This window comes from Vombatus ursinus, unplaced genomic scaffold (genome assembly GCF_900497805.2).
Source record: "Vombatus ursinus unplaced genomic scaffold, bare-nosed wombat genome assembly UNPS02014863.1, whole genome shotgun sequence".
NCBI classification, from domain to species: Eukaryota; Metazoa; Chordata; class Mammalia; order Diprotodontia; family Vombatidae; genus Vombatus; species Vombatus ursinus.
The window spans coordinates 27,970,556-27,978,518 of NW_020954641.1; positions in this window are offsets into that span (position 1 = coordinate 27,970,556).

Genomic DNA, 7,963 nt, shown 5'->3' on the forward strand with positions numbered 1-7,963 from the left:
AAAGAAACAGGAAGGAGATAGGATGGCAAGTTTGGGGAATGACAAGTAGGCCAATTTGCCTGAAATGATGTGAATTGAGTCTTGAAAGGTAATCTGGAGCCAATTGTAAAGGGTTTTCAATGCCAGGCTGAAGAATTTGTATTTTATCTTAGAGACAGAGATTTTTGAGCAGGGGAGTTGACATGGTCAGACTTGTGCTTTAACAAAATTATTTTTGCAGCTGTGTGGAGGATGGATCAACTGGGGAGAATTAGAAGCAAGGAGACCCATTAGGAGGCTACTGCAATAGTCCAGGTGAGTGGTGATGAGGGCCTGTGTGAGTGGAGAAAAGGGGGCTAACAGAAGATGGTTTTCTATCATAAAGTCTTCCTTTGTCTCCTCAGCTGGAAGTGATCTCCTCAAATTCCGCCTAGCCTAGCCCTTTGTTTGGACCTCTCCTTGGCATTTAGACTCTCCCTTATATCATGGTTATTTAACTAAGGGCCTTTACACCCTCCCCCTCCCCATTAGGTTATAAGCTGCTTGAAAGTAAAGATAATATTTTTAATCTTTGTATTCTGGGTAATGGTGATAGTATGCTGCACATAGGAGGGGTTTAATCAATGTCTGTTGAATTGAGTAAATGTTTCATGTGTAGAAGTCTTACCTCCATAGTGAGCTTGTAAACATTAAAAATAAAGGGTTTTTTTGGGGGGGGGCAATTGGGGTTAAGTGACTTGCCCAGGGCCACACAGCTAGTAAGTGTCTGTGGCTGGATTTGAACTCAGGCCCTCCTGACTCCAGGGCCGATGCTCTATCCACTGTGCCACCTAACTACCCCAGTTTATAAACTGTGATGCTAACCTGTGTCTTTCACTTCTTTATATTCCCCATAGCCAACAGTGTACTGGAGTCAACTCATAGCAGATAGAACTAATTATTAAATTTTCAGTGTGAGCATTTACACACTGGAAATCAGTAAATGCCCAGCTTAATTTATTATTTTTTTTTGATTGTTTAGACTTAAGAAATGTTAATGATGCAAATTAAACTTAAAAGTCATTCCTGTATATTTATTATTATTATTTTTTGGAGACCCAGTTGTTAAACGTTTACCAGCACACCTCTGAACAGCTCTGAGAAATGTCATCTAATAGGTATGCTTTGTGTATTGTGTATAGTTATTGTGTATTGTGTATTGGGGTGGTGTCAAACTCAAATAGATTTGGGGGTAGGACCACTAATCCATGTATAAGGATCCCTGTAGGTTATATGTTGATTTAGTTTTCAAATGTAACATTATCTATGCTTTATTGCATTTTTATTTATTTTGTTAAATATTTCCCAGTTACATTTTAATCTGGTTCTGGTACTTGGGACTCTTGCTCCTGTGAATAGTGTCTTTGACACACACCTCTACTGTCATGGTTTCTTCTAGCTCAAAATCTAGAGCTCCTGCTGTGTTACAGATTTGCTGTGTGACTGTCTTTCTCTGAGCCTCAGATTTCTCCTCTATAAGCCTAGCTGTTGAGAGTTCTTATCCTTGCTGTGCTCCTAACCAGCTGGATCTCTGTAGCTGTAGAACTCTAGACAAATTACTTCTGTTTCCTGAACTAGTTTTCCTTATCTGTGAAATGGGTATAACAATGCTAGCACTGCCTACTTCCAAAAGTTGTAAAGAAAGTGCTTTGTGAACTTTATAGCACTATAAAAATGTGAGTAACTATTGCTCAATTTAATGACTGCCAAGTTCCTGGTTTGGGCAAGAACTCCCCTCGGCAGTCCTAGGAAGGCTTAAGAGGCAATCTTTCATTTTATCAAGGACCAACTATGTATCCTCCACTCTGCTAAGTGCTGAAGACACAAAGACAAAAGTGAAATGGTGCCTGCCCTCAAGGAACTTACCTTCTATCAAGGGAGACATGGATAATTACACATACCATGTGTACAAAATAAATACAAGAGGGCACTGGGAGCTGAGAAAAATTATTTGAAGTGAATTGAAATTAATCTGAGCCTCAATGATCGGAAGATGAGCATGACAGAACTCAGTAGTTCCAGAACACCAGAGATAGTAGGAAAACTCATCATAGCTAGCATTTATATAGTGCTTTAAAGTTTGCAAAGCATTTTACACATTATTTCATTTGATCCTTATGACAACCTTGAGAGATAGGTGCTACTATTATCCCCATTTTACCAATGAGGTAACTGAGGCACAGAGTAATAATAGTAGTAATAGCTAAGCACTTACTATGTGCTTAGCACTTTACAAATATCTCATTTGGTTCTCACAACAACCCTAGAAAGTAGGTGCTATTATCCCCATTTTACAGATGAGGAAACTGAGGCAGATAGTGGTTAAGTTACTTGCCCAGGGTCACACAGCTAGTCCAGTCTGAGGCCAAGTTTGATCTGGGATCTTCCTGACTCCAGGCCTAGTTGCCTCATCAGAATGGCAATAATGATGATAATATCAATAGCTGTTATTTAAATGCTACTTTATATTTATAGTAGACTGCTAATTAGCTCAGTGGATAGAATGCCTGGAGTCAGGAAGACTCATCTTCCTGAGTTCAAAATCTGCCTCAGACACTTAGTAGTTGTGTGACGTTAGGCAAGTCACTTCACCCTGCTTGCCTCAGTTTCCTCATCAGTAAAGTGAACTGGAGAAGGAAATGGCAAACCACTCCAATATCTTTGCCAAGAAAACCCCAAATGGGGTCATGGAGAATTGGATATGACTGAAAACAACTGAACATCATCATTATGGTTATAAATTGCTTCCTATCTATTGTGTTATTGGCTCCTCACAGCCATGTTCTGAGGTAGATCATTTTAGTGTTATTGTCATTTTATAGGTTCTGAGGGGTACCACAATCTCCCCAAGCTCTCACAGCAGGGCTGAAACTCCAGCCTGAATATTCTGATTCCACGTCTAGTTTTCTACTCTGCCGCAACTCATGAAAATAAAAACAGGACCCTGCATTATAGAACACTTCCATTTCTTTTCATCTAACCTCAAGCACTTTCCTTAAACAGCCTTTTGAAGTAGGTAGTCCAAGTACTATTATCCTCATTTTACAAATGAGGAAATTAAAGGCCCCATGAGCCTTTATTCACGTGCCCAAGGTTATACAGCTAGACATGGCAGAACCAGGAGGTGTCCCAGAGTCTGGTCTGGCCCTCTTTCCTCTATAACCACAGCTGAGGAGAGATTTGGGAAGAGGATGGGATAAATCTCCCAAGAACCAGCACAGGCATTTATAAAGTGCTTTAAATTTGGCCAAGTGCTTTGCATACATTATCTCACGCAAAATGCTTCACTGACTCTATGGTGCCTGCCTGGTAGAGTCTTCATGCTTATTCCTGTTAGGTGATATTTTCCATAGTCTGTCTCTAACCTGCCTTTCCAGCCTCACCTCTCAAGACTTCCCTTCATGGAATCTACATCCCAGCCAAGCTGGACTCCCCACTACCCTTCATTCCTGTCTTGCCTTTTCCTGTGTTTGGGGCCTCTGCCCTCAAATCATTTGTCATGTCTAGGATGGGACCCTACTCCCACCTCCCACCCTCACCCCAAATCTCTGCCTGTTGAAATCTCTCCCTTCCTTTTAAGGCCTGGGTCATATACCAACTGGTAGAATAAATTTAGGGTTCCAGGGCCCATGTTCCAATTGTGGTTCAGCTATTTTTCATCTTCATGGCCCTGGGTAAGTCATTGGACCTTTCTGGGCCTCAGTTTGCTCATCTGTCAAATGAAAAGATCCAATTCAAGGAATGTTTATTAAGCACCTACTATGTATAAGGCATTTTTATAGACCCTCAGGATACTGGAATGGATCTGTGATCTCACTGATGTGGTTGTTCCCTCCAGTGATGCTGATTACAACCTATATAGGCCTGCCCATCTTTTATAACTTTTGTTCATGCCCTCTCATAAGTTTGTCATCTTCTCCCCGGTGCACACCTTCCTTTCTTCCCTCCCTTCCCCTGCTTGCAGATGCTGAGGCATGGCCCAGGCCCAGATCTCTTGGGTTCTGATTTTAGGTTGTACACTCCTGGCAGAGGTGAATTTCAAAGTCCTGGGACCAGAGAGGAAAAAAATTTCCCTTTGCTTCCTCTTTTATACCCTTTTAAACACAAAATTCATTTTCCTGCCTTTTCTCCATGTGGAGAGAGGCCAGCAGATAGATCTTCCCCATTTCCATCTTGTTATTGTTTGTCCTTTGTTCTTGAAGAGGACCAATGACATCATGGAGCAATGTCTTGACTTGTGCGTGGATTGGGTTTAAGTGAGGCAGAGTTGCTCAATGTCATCAGCCTCACTCTCTCCTCCAGAGTCATTGGAATCTCCCATTTCCAAGCAGCTCTGGGAACAGGTACTGACAAATTGTGTAGAAACTTGCTTTTTGAGTCTGCCCCAGGGGTGCTTCCTGCCCTGGGTCACTCTCAAGGAAGTCAGCCTGCCAGGACACCACAGTGGGACTGCTTCTTCACTGGCTGCCTCTGGTCTTCCAGCTCCTGACCTACAGGATCTGTCAAGAAAAGGGGACCAAGATTTGCAAGACAGGCAGTGATCAGCAGAGCTGTGAAGGGCAAGAAGAACTTATGACCTGCTTGAATCACACTTCACAGTGTGGCAGGCACAATCTAACAGGCTTCCCGGAAACAACTGTTAGAAATTGGCAACTGAAGGGCTGCAAGGCCACTTTGGACCTCACGGAAAGCAAGCTGGATTGGGAATCAGAGGACTTGGCTTTGGCTCCTGAATCTCCTGATTTCTACCTTGGGCAAGACACTTAGCCTGTCCAGAGGGGCCTCAGCTTCCTTTTCTGTAAAATGAGGATGAGATGACCTCCTAAGTTTCTCCTAGTTGTAAATACATGAGCCCTTGACCTAGTTCTAGTTCTTGATTTGTTGTGATTGTGACTCTTTGGGCCTCAGCTTTTTCATCTCTAATAAAGTGTAATAATCATACTTTTCATCTCACAGCATTGTCAAAAGAATCAAATGAGGCCATCTTTGCAAAGTGCTACATAAAAGTGAGCTATATTGAGGCAGCCTAGTGGGTAAATAGATTAAGTGTTTATTAAGGACTTACCAAGTTTCAGTCACTGGGCTGAATGCTAGGGATACACATGCAAGCAAGTAAGACAGTTCCTGTCCTCAGGGAGCTAATATTCTCCAGGCCTCTCCCAATACTCCACATCAGTTGATTGCCTGTGCCCTCCCAGTGGGGCTTTCTGGCCTCCCAAGTCAGCTATGTTCCAGACACTATCCATAGAAGGCTCCTTGCCCAAGCACTGACCCGCCCCACTACAGCTACACACTACACCACAAGGCCTACACCCCTGTGGACAATGATAACCATGTTAACCTAGTAGAACTCATTTGTCAACAGGTTTCCACACCACTTTTTACTCCCTATTCCAGAGATTCTGAACACCCAGCTGCCATTGTTCAAACTCCTTCCTTGGACCCCCTGGTTTCTTTTATTTTTCCTTTTAAAAAATATAAACATTTTATTGGTATAATTTGTTTTTATATCACCTTCACCCCTACTTTTCTACCCATAGATCCATTCCTTGTAGCAGAGAGAGAGAGAGAGAGAGAGAGAGAGAGAGAGGAAGAAAGAAAGACAAGGAAAAGCTTTCTTTTTAGTTTTCAGCAAAACTAACCAGCACATCATGTGAGTTTGACATTCTGTGCTATGCCAGAGATCCCTTCTAGATCTGATATTTTATTCAGTCTAGGAGAGTGGCCAGGGCACTTTTTTCAGTTCTCAAATACACAAATGAATTGTGATCTCATTGACTGGGATGTTTTCTATCCCGTAATACAGACCACAATCTACCCATAACTGCCTCTCTCATACCACATTTGCATGTCCTCCCATAAGTTTCCTACTGAGGGTCCACCCAATGTTTTGGAGGTTTTCTTTAGTTTCTCTCAACATCATGAGGATACCTGCAGAACATTGGAGCTGTCCACCTGCCACCTGGCTATCCGTCTTCTCTTCTATCATGATCCCGATCTCAAATAAGAGAACAGTCCCTAGCACTGGAGCTGTCCACCTGCGAAATGGCAGAGTCTCTTCTGTAATGAGCACCCTTCTCAAATCCAGGAATAGCCCCTAGCAGAAGGAAATAATTCCCACTGCTTCCCTCTCCCTAATGACTGCTTTTACTCCTGGTCTTTGAAGTTCCTCATTGGTTATAGGTTGTAGCCGGCTCACATCCACCATGCCTGGCTCCATGGCTCTGTGTGTGATATTGTGTTCTCTGTCTCCCTGTCATAGAACAGTAAAGGGTAAAAAACTAATTTTTTTTTTCAACACAGTGACTCTTTTTTACCTATAGACTGGATATGAGTGTGACCTGGAATCTATCTTAGACGTTCTTTCTCCCCATAGGTAGTCAAGAGCAAGGCAAAAGCAATGTCAAAGTCTCAAGTGTTCTGACTCTAGGTTGAGGTCACTTTTATTCTGGCTCTAGTCTTGGCAGAGGCTATCTATGTAGAGTTTCTAACTTGAATAACTGACTTTTTGAGTAACCAGTGGAAACTAAGAATGTCTTCCCCTCTTTTCAAACACACACACACACACACACACACACATTGTGTTCATCCTGTAGGCTTTGGAGCTCAGATTTGTAATAAACCTCATTTCCTTTCCCCTCATATTCCCATTCTAGCATTTCCCCAAAGCTCTCCAGTGTGGTGATTTTTTCAGGCTTTATTTGCCATACAATAGGAGGACCACGTATTTTAAATTGACTTTTAGGCAGAATGAGGACTCATAGTTATGAGGACATTACAAAATTCCCCTTTTGGTCCTTTATAATCTAGAACCTCATACTTTGCTAGGCCTGGTCTAAAATTGTTTTATCTATTTAGATTGGGTGTAAAGGGGGTAGATTAGGCTATTGCCAGAGGCTGTATTAGGTTAAGCAAATTCTGCATTGTAGGGCTTTAGAGAATCCTAGAAAAACCACCTGGAAGGGACTTTAGAACATGGAAAACAGAAGGTTAGCACTGGAAGGACCCTCAATACATCAAAGTCAGAGTTGAAAGGAACTGTAGAACATAGAAAGTTAAAATAGGAAGCATCTGGGCCCAACTCCTCGAGAGGAGTGCCTGGCCAAGAGTCCAGTCAGAACTAAAACCCAGGTGATCCTCGGGGCAGCTGGAGGCCCAGTGGATAGAGTATTGGGCCTGGAGTCAGGAAGACCTGAATTCAAGTCCTCCTTCAGACACTTACTAGCTATGTAACCCTGATCAAGTCATTTAATCACTGTCTGCCTCATTTTCCTCACTTGTAAAATTGGGACCTAGCTTTAGCATGTAACTCCTAGGGTGGTTGTGAAGATTAAATGAATAACATTTGTAAAGCACTTAGCAAAGTACCTGGCACATAGTAGGTGCTTAATAAATGCTTGTCCCATTACCAGTCTATGCCTGTGTCTGAAAAGTACTTCAGAAATGCCATTTATATTGAGCAATAATATAAATGAGGTGTTTTCCTATTTTGAACAGTTATGATTCTAGGCCCTCAGTTTTCTTTCTTTTTTTTTTTGAGGCTTAATTTTTTTTTATTTCATTGCATATTTCCCAATTACATGTAAAATTTTAACATTTATTTTAAAAAATTTGAGTTCCAAATTCTCTCCCTTCCTCCCACCCCTCTCCCACCAATCAAGAAGGCAAGAGATATGCTATTGATTACACATGTGAAGTCATGCAAAACATATTTCTGTATTAGTCATTTTGTAAAAGAAAACACACAAAACCCCTCAAGAAAAATAAAGTAAAAAAAAGGTCTGCTTCAATATGCATTCAGAGTTTATCAGTTGTCTCTCTGGAGGTAGATAGTGTTTTTCATCATGTCCTTTGGAATTGTCTTGGGTCATTGTCTTGACCAGGGTAGCTAAGTCTTTCACAGTTGAACATCCTTACATTATTACTGTTACTGTGTATAATATTC